Source organism: Triticum dicoccoides, chromosome 3B (assembly GCF_002162155.2).
Source record: "Triticum dicoccoides isolate Atlit2015 ecotype Zavitan chromosome 3B, WEW_v2.0, whole genome shotgun sequence".
NCBI lineage: Eukaryota > Viridiplantae > Streptophyta > Magnoliopsida > Poales > Poaceae > Triticum > Triticum dicoccoides.
This window is the reverse complement of record NC_041385.1, coordinates 384,692,104-384,707,040: the sequence shown is the minus strand read 5'-3', so window position 1 is coordinate 384,707,040 and position 14,937 is coordinate 384,692,104. Positions and strand designations below refer to the sequence as shown.

The window sequence follows — 14,937 nt, the reverse complement described above, 5'->3', positions numbered from 1 at the left end:
GGGGGGGGGGTACATGGGCCTCTGGCCCGGTTAGGCATGCGCAAATGCCGGACGTCCGGGCTGGGGGCCAGATGTTTGGGGCTTCAAGACGAGCTGGATGTCCAGGGTCACGGCAGGATGTCCGGGCTGGTCTCAGTTAAGCTTCTATAGGTCTCAAGCCGAATTTCTGGATGGGGGCCGGATGTCCGCGCCCTATAGCCTCTTGGCTACTGGACTATTACTATTGCGGCTGTCTTCAGGAGCCGGATGTTCAGGCAATGGGCCGGATGTCCGGCCCCTGTAGATGTTCAGCGGTTCCTCTCGTCGTGCTCCTTCATCCATGTACTTGGGAACTTGTCCATCATTCTGTGCATCTCCGAAGGGTCTTCTTGGCACCTAAGCAAACATAGCATTTCGAATTGAGGTAGTAGCCATGTCTCACGTGGGTCATCCGGAATGTCATTAAGGAGAGATGTCAGCTTGGTCTCGATAGCTCTTACACATGCTCGTGTCATCATTCCACTTGGCACTTAGGGAGACGAAGGTGGGTCCGTGGGGGTGACCGTACGGTGCTCCACATCAGTTTGGCTCCGAGGTCACTAAGGGCGGTAGTGGAGGGGACGGGGAGTAGTTTGGACCTTCTTGGGATAGAGTCGTGAGATAGGATTTTCGGCCTAAATATTCCCCTCAGTTGAACCCTGAACGGTAGAACAATCACTCTACAGTGTTTTCATATACATAAACAAGTAGTACATACAAAGTATAAACATTGAAATAAATACAACAACCTAGAGCTCATCCAATTCCAGATCTCGGGGTATTGATGACCCACAAGTATAGGGGATCAATTGTAACTCTTTTTGATAATTAAGAGTGTCGAACCCAACGAGGAGCAGAAGGAAATGACAAGTAGTTTTCAGTAAGGTAATGTCTACAAGTGCTGAAATTGTAAGTAGCGGAGTAGTTTGATATCAGGATAATTTGTAACGAGCAAGTAACGATAATAGTAACAAAAGTGCAGCAGGGTAGCCCAATCCTTTTGAGGCAAAGGACAGGCCAAAACGGTCTCTTATGATAAGCAAAGCAATCTTGAGGGTACACGGGAATTTCATCTAGTCACTTTCATCATGTTGGTTTGATTTATGTTCGCTACTTTGATAATTTGATATGTGGGTGGACCGGTGCTTAGGTGCTGTTCTTACTCGAACAAACCTCCTACTTATGATTAGCCCTCTCGCAAGCATCTGCAACTACGAGAAAAGTATTAAGAATAAATTCTAACCATAGCATTAAACTTTTGGATCCAATTGGTCCCTTACAAAATAGCGCATAAACTGGGGTTTAAGCTTCTGTCACTCTCGCAACCCACCACCTAATTGCTACTCCACTAGGCATTCCCTTAGGCCCAAACATGGTGAAGTGTCATGTAGTCGACATTCATATGACACCACTAAGGGAATAACAACATACATACTATCAAAATATCAAACACATATCAAGTTCACATGATTACTTGCAACATGATTTCTCCCGTGACCTCAAGAACAAAAGTAACTACTCACAAATGATAAACATGTTCATGGTCAGAGGAGTATTAAATAGCATAATGGATCTGAACATATAATCTTCCACCAAATAAACCATATAGTGATCAACTACAAGATGTAATCAACACTACTAGTCACACACAAGCACCAATCTATAGTTCCGGTAACAAGATTGAACACAAGAGATGAACTAGGGTTTGAGATGAGATGGTGTTGTTGAAGATGTTGATGGAGATTGCCCTCCCCAAGATGGGAGAGTTGTTGGTGATGACGATGACGATGATTTCTCCCTCCGGGAGGGAAGTTCCCCCGGCAGAATCGCTCCACCGGAGGGCAAAAGTGCTCCTGCCCAAGTTCTGCCTCTAGACGGCGGCGCTCCGTCCCGAAAGTCTCCTCCTTATTTTTTCTATGTCAAAATGACTTATATACCATAAGATGGGCACCGGAGGTGGGCCGAGGAGGCTACAACCCACCAGGGCGCGCCTGGGGGGCCTGGCGCGCCTAGGTGGGTTGTGCCCACCTGGTGGCCCCCTCTGGTGTTTATTGGCTCCAATATTTCTCAAATAATCCATACAAAATCTTTGTAAAATTTCAGCTCTGCAGAATAGGTGGCCTGACGTAGCTTTTCCAGGTCTAGATTTCCAGCTGCCGGAATTCTCCCTCTTGGTGTGTTCCTTGTAAATTATGAGAGAAAAAGCATTAGAATTACTCCAAAAAGCATTATTATGGATAACTTTTTTATAAATATCAGTAAGGAAACATGATGCAAAATGGTCGTATCAACTCCCCCAAGCTTAGACCTCGCTTGCAGGGCCGGTCCTGAGTTTTTGGGGGCTCGGGGCGAAACTCAAACCCGGGGCCCTAGACATAAACATAAAAATAATAGCATATGTTGGAAGTAGAGAAAGGTGTGTCTTGGGCCAGCACAAGGCATTCTTAGAAATACAAAGTGATGGTTATGTCAGGATTTACCAAGTGGTCTCTTTTGTAAGCTACCAACAAAAAGGGTATGTCAGGCTTTACTTACCATAATTATAGGAGTAAATTATAGGTTCAGGTACAAAACAATAATCAGATATATAGTTAAGGGTAAGTCCATAAATAGTCCCAGCAGAAATTTGCATAAAAATGCAGAGTTGGGATGCACATTTTTTGTTCTTGCACTGACTAATCTTAATGGCAAGGTTGGTACTTCGTATAGGAGTATCTGACAAACTGAGGTAGATAGGCAAATCCATATGTTGGATGAGAAAAATATTCCTTGTTATATTCGAATATTAAATATCTTCAAAAATTAAATCAGCAGTGCCACGCTAATGGGAAGTCACTCATTGTGTAAATGAGTAGATAAGAATGAATTACCCCCTTTGCGCCCTCATTGCCCAATTCATATGAAAACAAGAGCCATCTTAGTTAGCCCGTTTTCTAATACTACAAACCACGCTTTTCATCTTGATCTCTGTGAGATCTACGCCACATGAACATCAATATTAAACTGCAGAAACTGAAGGATATATAATAACAATACAAATAGCGGAAGACAACGACCGGCCGGCAACAATTACCTCCACAGACGAACTCAACAGCGGTCCGCCGTCAAACTCCGGCGCGTAGCCCCGTCGCTTGCGCTCCGGGCCTCCTCCTATAGATTAACCTCCCGTGATTCATTTGCCGTAATCTGGTGGTTGCGAGCTGAAAATGTGGCATGTGCTGCGTGCATGGTGCCTCGCTCCAAATTCGTGGATCCAGCAGGGTCGATTCATGCGTTGTGGCGGATCAGACTCTACAAAACTACTTAGTCCAAGCCCAGATTTTTTTACTGCAGCTATACATTGGAGGCCTACTGCAGAACTGTACGTGTACTGGGGGCCCCTTCCACTCTGGGGGCCCGGGGCGGCCTCCCCCTCTGCCCCCCTCAGGGCCGGGCTTGCTCGCCTGTCCTCAAGAAAAAACCGAAATCGAAAAACATGTCCACATGCTTTGAGAAAGAGGTATCAATAAAAACAAAATATGGACATAGAAGCATCATGTTGATTATTATAACAGCAACAAAATTAAACATGGGACTTTTATCATAAAACTTTTATCATATACTTCTTATGAATAAGTAATAGTTCATCACACAATCGAAGTATAAAGCAAAAACTCTATTAGAAATCAACAAACTATGTTCTCAGCCAACTTTGCAACTGCAATTCATCATCTTTTCAGGAAGGGTCACGTGTCAGAGCCTTTAGGCAAGTCCACATACTCAACCATCACATAGTCTTCTATGATTGCTAACACTCACCTCGTACCCATGAGCAAAACATTTCAACTAAACACATATAAAGATCGGGGCTTATAGTTTTGCCTCCCAACATACTCACCTCGAGGGTGATGTCAACAATAATAACTCATGCTATCTATATTCAACTGGACATATGTGCCTAGATCTTTCCTCACCACATGATGCTTGCCAAAGGAGAAAAATAAAAGGAATAGAAGGAAACATTTGACTCTTTGCATAAAAGTAAGTGCATAAAAATAAAGGAAAGGCCCTTCGCAGAGGGAAGAAGAGGTTGCCATGCGCTTATTTGTTTGTATGCTCAATCCCTTAGTGCAAGAGAACGTCACGTTGTATTACCCCTTAAGATGACAACCTTTATTATGCAGTATGTTGCTTTTATTCTTTGTCATCCAAGTTCATACAACGCTCAATTTTCTCTTACACTATATGATCCCACAGTTTCAGAAGCAATTTTTATTGCCTTTTTGCACCAATGACAACTTACTTGAGGGATCTTGCTCAATCCCTAGGTAGATATGGTGGACACTTGAAAAGATTTGGGTTTAAGAGTTTTTGGATGCACAAGTAGTATCTGTACTTAGTGCGGATTTTTGGCTAGCAAAGGTAGGGGCAAGCATCACATGTTAAAGGATCTATGACAATATGACTTCTATGTGAATATAAACAAACATAAACCATTAAGTTGTCTTCCTTGTCCAACGTTAACAATTTTGGCATATAATATTTTGATGAGGGCTCACAATCACAAAAAATTTCTAGGATAGTATATCTATATGTGAATCTTCTCTTCCCTTATTAATTCTTTCATGAGTTGCATCATTGACTAATGCTATGTTTGTCAATCTTTAATAAAATTTTCTACTTATACTTTTCCTTATGTGATGCCATAACCTATTATAGGATTAGTATATAATCTTATTGATTTATTTCCTTTCTCTTTTTCTTTCTTATTTCTTTTCTTTATTTGCAAAATAAGAGTTAAGAAAGCAAAAACTCAAACTAACTTTATTATATAACTTGTACACGATTACAAGGATAGATCACTAAGCAAACTCTCAAAGAAGAAAGGATCGAACTAAACTTTATTTCATCTAAAAGCAAATGATCGAACTAAGATAAGTAAAAGCAAAAAGATAGTGGGATGATACGATACCGATGCACCTCCCCCAAGCTTGGCGGAAGCCAAGGGGAGTGCCCATACCCGATACTCAATTCTCCTTTGGTGGTGAAGAAGATGATGGTGGTGATGAAGGAGAGATCTTGTCCTCAGACTTCCATGGCAGTTGTCCACCAACATAAGAGGAGGAGTGAGTCTCATGGGTCCTGCAACTAGCAGCCAAACTCATACCTTTGAACCTTGCCTCATATTCGAAGACTTGGTTTTAGAGGTCATAGATCTGGCTTTGGAGGAAGTTGATTTGCTCGTTGAAGGTGAAGACGATGTCCTTCATGGGCTTGCCATTCACCTTGAGATCACGGGAAAGGTCTGCGGTCATAAGGTGATTAACATTGAGCCCATGCTCCACCATCCCCTTGCACCGGAAGACTTCCTGCTCCATGGCCTCAAGCCTGGCCTCCACAGTTCTCGTGCCCTTGGGACCTTGCTCATCACGGATGTATAGCTCCCCCTCCTGCATCTGGGTGGTTTGAGGGTGCTGCACCACCTCCCGCAGATAAGGGTTGATGACGTTCTTGAAGAACTTGGCCTTGGAAGAGCTTGAAGAGGCCATGGTAGATGGGATCTGACAGAAAAGAGCAAGGGAAAACAGAACAGAGGATTTCTCTGTGATATGGTGATCAACATGTTCGAGAAGTATATATCAGGGTTGGAAAAAGCGTTATTAGGCGTACGCCTAGGCGCGCTGAAGCGCTCGGCGACAACCCACCGCGTAGCCTTGGGCCTAATCGGTGCTCTAGGAGGGCCCATCGCCTAGGCGGATCCAGGCGTGCGCCTAAGCGAGATGAAGCGGAGAAAAGCAGCGAGGAGGCGACGCAAGGCAGACCAAGGCGGACCAGAGATGGAATCGGAGAGGTTAAAATCCTGGACGGGAAGGTCGAGAAGATCGCGAGAGGATGGAGAAGATTGCGGGAAGTTTGCTGGCGGAGGAAATGAGAGATTTGGCTAGACTTTGGATATATATACACTGAAAAGGGTGGTGGCGGCTGGATCTATTCCGTCGTCGCTTCGTCCTCTGGCCGCCGGGACGAAGAGATTCACCTCATCCTCTCACCATGCAGCCATGACTTCTTCCTCCTCTCCATCCATCTGCTCAACGACAAGCTGAGATCCGGTCTTCTTCCCTGCTATAGGTGAGCTACCAATTCGATTTTGTCTGTCCCTTCTCTTCTCGTGTATTCACTGTGCCTGTGTACTGCCTCTACATCGTCCCCTGGATTGCTAGTTTGTTGCTACTTGCTGCCCTGTCCCTCGCATGGAATCACTTGATCTGCAGTTTATGTATTGATATTGATTTATCTAGATTGTTAATTGGGTGTTGTTTGATCCATCCCTGGCGGATCTAGGATTGCAGCATAGGGGTGCCACTCAATAAAAAAATTGTGCAGAGATCTCACAATTTAAGCTTCATGTAAGCATCACGTAGTAGTACCATAACCGCGTCAACAAAAGAAATGATAGTTAGTTTGTTCGATCTGCAACTGATTTATACATGCCTTGATGCTGTTGTGTCTGAATTTTTTATTGTGTCTGAATTGGCTCATGCATTTACAAGATGTAACAAATACAGTAAGAAGCAATTAGTATTTGGGCATAAACAATATAGTGGGAGACAGGAACTATGCTCAGGCTTAAGGTAAAAGTTGTTCCTGACCTGGCTCAATGCATTTGGTCTCGCCTAGTCTGTCACCGCAATCCAGCATGCCCGTGCTCGCCACCAGCTTGCTCGGCAGCGTGCAGTGCTCCCTCTGCCTGACCTATGCCTACTGCCGCTGGCCGTTGCACCAAATGACCTGACCACCCTAGACACCGAACCTATGAAATTTTCTTTACTGATCACTTCTAATGGAATAAGACATGACTAAAAATAATAGTAACTTTGTGATGCAGTTGTACTTGATAGCTCATCCGACGAGGAGGTTAAAGTAAGGAAAGTATCCACTAGTCTAAAGGTAATCATTTTGTGCACTATTCATGTTAATGAAGTTCCTTCCATGATTGTCTCAGTTCGTAAGTTATATACATGGCATGATGCCAAGATGTGATACTAGACGTTACTAGTACTACTGTACTAGTATATAAGTAGGATCATATTCTGTTGCATGATTCCAAAATGTGACAGTGACATAGCTACTACTAGTACACTAGTCTAAAAGTTTCGAATGCAACACATTTATGAGCTTATGCAAAAAATATGTTCTTTTGGTTTCCTCCATGGTAGTTTTTGTATTATCGATTTACTTCACAATAGAAAGTTTCTTGGAAGTTTGTGCTATGATTTTTTCTTCTGTTACCTGATGCCAAGATGCAACACCAGCCAGAACTAGTCCTAGTGTAAAAGTAGGATCACATGTATGTGGTTGCTGGTAATATTTACTATGGAGACTAGAGGTTCATTAATCAGAGGGTTGTTTAGTCGGTATAAAAATGGATTTTCTTCTGGATCTGTATCGAGCATTGCAGCCTTGTAGGACTAAATAAGTTTCCAATGCAATTATGCAACAAATTTATAAGCTTGTAATGCAAAATATTATGTTCTTTGGTCTCCCTCATTGTAGTTTTTGTATTTTCTATTTAGTTTGTTTTGCTTGGAATCTCTCGATAGGCAAATTCCTACCTATTTCATATTTGATCTGCATATACTACGAATTTATGATATTATAACTTATATTGCTTTGCTTCTGCCTTCTTCTGTAAAAATCATATACCTAATTAAGTGGGTAATGATTTATCTTCTACTCTGTGTTTTTCGGATGTGGACACGCGCACACCCGTACGGACATACTATATTGCATTTTTTGCTTTGATCATTATCTAAATTTATGCCTACTTGTGGTCTCCACTTTGATAGACCTAGTCCATATTTTTTATCATTATCGATGTGAATTACCGAACTATGGCTGCTGTGTATTTGAGCATTTGTAGGATGTTGGAGACAAACACAACATCAGTGTTGCTGGAAGAGAACGCCAGTAAGATAAAGTCGGATGATGTGGGATGGGAGTATGGGAGTCTAGCCGATCTTTCCAACAAGGTGAAAGTGAAGTGTTTGTTTTGTAACCATGTGATCATTGGAGGTGTTTATCGTCACAAGCAGCATGTGGCTCACGTTGGTAATTTTGTGGCTAAATGCAAGAAAAGCTCGCAGGAAACTAAAGATAGGTGCAAGAAATCTCTTGAGGAGGCATCTAAGAAGAGGATGGAAAAGACTTCCCGTGAGCTGGAGCTCAGAGAAGGCGTGAATATTTCTCGTGTTGGAGATGCTTAAGTTACTTGTATTGGAAGCGCTGAGCCACACAAGATAGGTCCCATTGACAGTGGACACGTCCTATTGATCCTAAATTAACTCAAGTTGTGTGTCTGTGTGGAACTATCCCTGTTGTGACTTGAGAGAAGTCTTTCAAATAAGATTCTAGGAATAAAGTACTTGTGAACTTGAGCTCATAATTTATAATGCTATATGCCATATTGGGTCTTGCGTGATGTTTGCCTCAACTATATTTGAATATTTGATGTTCCTATGTTACTGCTACTTCCCTTGAGTAGATCATTTTTAGTTCTTCACGATGTTGTGATGTACTCCCTCCATCCCATGATATAAGATCTGAAATAAAATCTTATATCATGGGATGGAGGGAGTATTTTATTATCATTCAATTGTCCTAACCTACTGTAGTAGAAAATGCCTAAGGCTATGCCTAGCCAAAAATTGTCCTCCTAACCTGCTACCATACAAAACGCCTTGGCCCGCCTAGGCTACACCTAGGCAGGCTAGGCGCTAGGCAGAGAGTCATCGCCCGCCTACCGCCTAACGCTTTTTCCAACCTTGTATAGCATTATAAATTATGAGCTCAAGTTCACAAGTACTTTATTCCTAGAATCTTATTTGAAAGACTTCTGTCAAGTCACAACAGGGATAGTTCCACACAGACACACAACTTGAGTTAATTTAGGATCAATAGGACGTGTCCACTGTCAATGGGACCTATCTTGTGTGGCTCAGCGCTTCCAATACAAGTAACTTAAGCATCTCCAACACGAGAAATATTCACGCCTTCTCTGAGCTCTAGCTCACGGGAAGTCTTTTCCCTCCTCTTCTTAGATGCCTCCTCAAGAGATTTCTTGCACCTATCTTTAGCTTCCTGCGAGCTTTTCTTGCATTTAGCCACAAAATTATCAACGTGAGCCACATGCTGCTTGTGACGATAAACACCTCCAATGATCACATGGTTACAAAACAAACACTTCACTTTGTCCTTGTTGGAAAGATCGGCTAGACTCCCATACTCCCATCCCACATCATCCGACTTTATCTTACGGGCGTTCTCTTCCAGCAACACTGATGTTGTGTTTGTCTCCAACATCCTACAAATGCTCAAATACACAGCAGCCATAGTTCGGTAATTCACATCGATAATGATAAAAAAATATGGACTAAGTCTATGAAAGTGGAGACCACAAGTAGGCATAAATCTAGATAATGATCAAAGCAAAAAATGCAATATAGTATGTCCGTACGGGTGTGCGCGTGTCCACATCCGAAAAACACACAGTAGAAGATAAATCATTACCCACTTAATTAGGTATATGATTTTTACAGAAGAAGGCAGAAGCAAAGCAATATAAGTTATAATATCATAAATTCGTAGTATATGTAGATCAAATATGAAATAGGTAGGAAGCTGCCTATCGAGAGATTCCAAGCAAAACAAACTAGAAAATACAAAAACTACAATGAGGGAAACCAAAGAACATAATTTTTTGCATTACAAGCTTATAAATTTGTTGCATAATTGCATTGGAAACTTATTTAGTCCTACAAGGCTGCAATGCTCGATACAGATCTAGAAGAAAATCCATTTTTATACCGACTAAACAACCCTCTGATTAATGAACCTCTAGTCTCCATAGTAAAGATTACCAGCAACCGCATACATATGATCCTACTTTTACACTAGGACTAGTTCTGGCTGGTGTTGCATCTTGGCATCAGGTAACAGAAGAGAAAATCATAGCACAAACTTCCAAGAAACTTTCTGTTGTGAAGTAAATCGATATTACAAAAACTACCATGGAGGAAACCAAAAGAACATATTTTTTGCATAAGCTCATAAATGTGTAGCATTCGAAACTTTTAGACTAGTGTACTAGTAGTAGCTATGTCACTGTCACATTTTGGCATCATGCAACCGAATATGATCCTACTTATATACTAGTACAGTAGTACTAGTAACGTCCAGTATCACATCTTGGCATTATGCCATGTATATAACTTACGAACTGAGACAATCGTGGAAGGAACTTCATTAACATGAATAGTGCACAAAATGATTACCTTCATACTAGTGGATACTTTCCTTGCTTTAACCTCCTCGTCGGATGAGCTGTCAAGTACAACTGCATCACAAAGTTACTATTATTTTTAGTCATGTCTTATTCCATTAGAAGTGATCAGTAAAGAAAATTTCATAGGTTCGGTGTCTAGGGTGGTCAGGTCATTTGGTGCAACGGCCAGCGGCAGTAGGCATAGGTCAGGCAGAGGGAGCACTGCACGCTGCCGAGCTGGCTGGTGGCGAGCACGGGCATGCCGGATTGCGGTGACAGACTAGGCGAGACCAAAGGCATTGAGCCAGACCAGGAACAGCTTTTACCTTGAGCCTGCGCATAGTTCCTGTATCCCACTATATTGTTTATGCCCAAATACTAATTGCTTCTTACTGTATTTGTTACATCTTGTAAATGCATGAGCCAATTCAGACACAATAAAAAATTCAGACACAACAGCATCAGGGCATGTATAAATCAGTTGCAGATCGAACAAACTAACTATCATTTCTTTTGTTGACTCGGTTATGGTACTACTACGTGATGCTTACATGAAGCTTAAATTGTGAGATCTCTGCACAATTTTTTTATTGAGTGGCACCCCTACGCTGCAATCCTAGATCCGCCAGGGATGGATCAAACCCAATTAACAATCTAGATAAATCAATATCAATACATAAACTGCAGGTCAAGTGATTCCATGTGAGGGATAGGGAAGCAAGTAGCAACAAACTAGCAATCCAGGGGACGATGTAGAGGCAGTACACAGGCACAGGGAATACACGAGAAGAGAAGGGACAGACAAAATCGAATTGGTAGCTCACCTATAGCAGGGAAGAAGACCGGATCTCAGCTTGTCGTTGAGCAGATGGATGGAGAGGAGGAAGAAGTCATGGCTGCATGGTGAGAGGATGAGGTGAATCTCTTCGTCTTGGCGACCGGAGGACGAAGCGACGACGGAATAGATCCAGCCGCCACCATCCTTTTCAGTGTATATATATCCAAAGTCTAGCCAAATCTCTCCTTTCCTCCGCCAGCAAACTTCCCGCAATCTTCTCCATCCTCTCGCGATCTTCTCAACCTTCCCGTCCAGGATTTTAACCTCTCCGATTCCATCTCCGGTCCGCCTTGGTCTGCCTTGCGCCGCCTCCTCGCTGCTTTTCTCCGCTTCATCTCGCTTAGGCGCACGCCTGGATCCGCCTAGGCGATGGGCCCGCCTAGAGCACCGATTAGGCCCAAGGCTACGCGATGGGTTGTCGCCGAGCGCTTCAGCGCGCCTAGGCGTACGCCTAATAACGCTTTTTCCAACCCTGATGCTATATGCCATATTGGGTCTTGCGTGATGTTTGCCTCAACTATATTTGAATATTTGATGTTCTTATGTTACTGCTACTTCCCTTGAGTAGATCATTTTTAGTTCTTCACGTTGTTGTGATGTAGTCCCTCCATCCCATGATATAAGATCTGAAATAAGATCTTATATCATGGGATGGAGGGAGTATTTTATTATCATTCAATTGTCCTAACCTAATGTAGTAGAAAATGCCTAAGGCTATGCCTAGCCAAAAATTGTTCTCCTAACCTGCTACCATACAAAACGCCTTGGCCCGCCTAGGCTACGCCTAGGCAGGCTAGGCGCTAGGCATAGAGTCATCGCCCGCCTACCGCCTAGCGCTTTTTCCAACCTTGGTATATATAGATTTTTTTTATCTTGGAGGACAAGCATACAGAAGAAAAACGGAGTACAGAAGGTGTCCCAGGTGGGCACAACCCACCTGGGCGTGCCAGGCAAGCCTGACGCGCCTTGGTGTCTTGTGCCCACTAGGGGACGCTTCTTGGAAGTTTCTTTATATCCAAAATTTTAAAATATTCCAAAACTGATAAAAAATATTGTTGCGGATTTTTTGGAGTCCGTTTACTTACCGTATCACGTATCTCTTTGTTTTTAGGATTCTGGAGTGTTCCGAAAGGACTCTTTTATGTGCTCTTCCGGTGTCAAAGTTTGGATAATATTACTTTCAACATTTATAGGCGTACCTGAGGTATAATGCTTTATTCGTTTCCCATTGACAACCTTTGGGTTAGTACCTTCAGAGTTATTTATTTTGATGGCTCTAGACCGGTAAACCTCCTCGATGATGTATGGGCCTTCCCATTTCGAGAGGAGCTTTCCTGCAAAAAATCTAAAACGAGATTTGTACAGAAGAACATATTCTCCAACTTTAAACTCACGCTTTTAAATTCTTTGTCATGCCATCTTTTAACTTTTTCTTTGAATAACTTTGCATTTTCATAAGCTTGGGTTCTCCATTCATCTAAAGAGCTTATATCAAATAACCTCTTTTCACCAGCAAGTTTGAAATCATAGTTGAGTTCTTTAACTGCCCAATATGCTTTATGTTCTAAATCAAGAGTCCAATGACAAGCTTTTCCATAAACAATTTTATAAGAAGACATACCCATAGGATTTTTATAAGTTGTTCTATAAGCCCAAAGTGCATCATCTAATTTCTTAGACCAATTCTTCCTGGACCTATTAACAGTCTTTTGCAAAAATAATTTTATTTCTCTATTGCTAAGTTCAACTTGACCACTAGACTGATACGTCTCCAACGTATCTGTAATTTTTGATTGCTCCATGCTACTTTATCTATTGTTTTGGACTATAATGGGCTTTATTTTCCACTTTTATATTATTTTTGGGACTAACCTATTAACCGGAGGCCCAGCCCAGAATTGCTGTTTTTTTGCCTATTTCAGTATTTCGAAGAAACAGAATATCAAACGGAGTCCAAACGGAATGAAACCTTCGGGAACATGATTTTCTCACCGAACGTGATCTAGGAGACTTGGACCCTACTCCAAGAAGCACCAGAGGCGGTCACGAGGGTGGAGGGCGCCCCCTGGGCGCGCCCCTACCTCGTGGGCCCCCTGACGCTCCACCTTGTACTCCTTCCTCTTATATATACCTACGTACCCCCAATAGACCGTGGGGGAGCCAAAAAACCTAATTCCACCACCGCAACCTTCTGTATCCACGAGATCCCATCTTGGAGCCTGTTTCGGAGCTCCACCGGAGGGGGCATCCACCACGGAGGGCTTCTACATCAACACCATAGCCCTTCCGATGAAGTGTGAGTAGTTTACTTCAGACCTTCGGGTCCATAGCTAGTAGCTAGACGGCTTCTTCTCTCTTTTTGGATCTCAATACAATGTTCTCCCCCTTCTTGTGGAGATCTATTCGATGTAATCTTCTTTTTACGGTGTGTTTGTTGAGACCGATGAATTGTGGGTTTATGATCCAACTTATCTATGAATAATATTTGAATCTTCTCTGAATTCTTTTATGTATGATTGAGTTATCTTTGCAAGTCTCTTTGAATTATCCATTTGGTTTGGCCAACTAGACTGGTAGTTCTTGCAATGGGAGAAGTGCATGGCTTTGGGTTCAATCTTGCGGTGTCCTTACCCAGTGACAGAAGGGGCAACAAGGCACATATTGTATTGTTGCCATCGAGGATAACAAGATGGGGTATTTATCATATTGCATGAATTTATTGCTCTACATCATGTCATCTTGCTTAAGGCGTGTCACACCCAATATGTGACCCTATCCAAAAGGAACTCGAAGGTCCCACCAAGGATAGACCCGCATATTGAAACACTTTTGCAAGGTGGATATCATTACATCAACATTACATAATAGGTAGGGATACATACATAAGGCATATAATGCCACACGAATACAACATCATCTTACAAGAGCAACATCTGACTACGGATGAAACACAAACAGAAGCTCAAACGACAACCACCCTGCTAGCCTAGGCTGCCGACCTGGAACCTATCCCCTGATCGAAGAAGAAGCAGAAGAAGAACTCCAAACAAGAAAGCATCGCTCTCGCGTCAAGATCATCGCATAACCTGTACCTGCAACTGTTGTTGTAGTAATCTGTGAGCCACAAGGACTCAGCAATCCCATTACCATGGGTATCAAGACTAGCAAAGCTTAATGGGAATGAAAGGGGTAAAGTGCTGAGGTAGCAGCAGCGACTAAGCATGATATGGTGGCTAACATACGCAAATAAGAGCGAGAAGAGAACAAAAGGAACGGTCGTGAAGCTAGCAATGATCAAGAAGTGATCCTGAACTCCTACTTACGTCAAACATAAACCAGAAACCGTGTTCACTTCCCGGACTCCGCCGAAAAGAGACCATCATGGCTACACACGCGGTTGATGCGTTTTAATTCGGATCTGGTGTCAAGTTATCTACAACCGAAAATTAATAAATTCCCATCGGTCTATAACCGCAGGCACGACTTTCGAAAGTGTATACCCTGCAGGGGTGTCCCAACTTAGCCCATGATAAGCTCTCGCGATCAACGAAGGATATACCTTCTCCCAGGAAGACCCGATCAGACTCAGAATCCCGGTTTACAAGACATTTCTACAATGGTAAAACAAGACCAGCAAAGCCGTCCGATGCGCCGACAATCCCGATAGGAGCTGCACATATCTCGTTCTCAGGGCAACGCCGGATAGGTCAGCCTACGAGTAAAACTAGCCCTCGAGTTGCCCCGAGGTGGCCCCGCAGTCTGCCCGGTTCGGATCAACACT

General features: G+C 42.8%; 2 long non-coding RNA genes across 2 annotated transcripts; one reads left to right on the top strand and one right to left on the bottom strand.

Moving 5' to 3' along the window:
- The first annotated feature begins 6,100 nt into the window (after positions 1-6,100).
- Positions 6,101-8,131, top strand: LOC119281299. Its single transcript, XR_005138368.1, has 3 exons — positions 6,101-6,126; positions 6,884-6,945; positions 7,919-8,131. It is a non-coding gene; the product is annotated as an uncharacterized LOC119281299 (long non-coding RNA).
- An 817-nt stretch (positions 8,132-8,948) lies between these two features.
- LOC119281298 lies at positions 8,949-11,280 on the bottom strand. Its single transcript, XR_005138367.1, has 3 exons — positions 11,143-11,280; positions 10,329-10,390; positions 8,949-9,358 (listed from the first exon to the last, which is right to left on the bottom strand). It is a non-coding gene; the product is annotated as an uncharacterized LOC119281298 (long non-coding RNA).
- Positions 11,281-14,937: the final 3,657 nt, after the last annotated feature.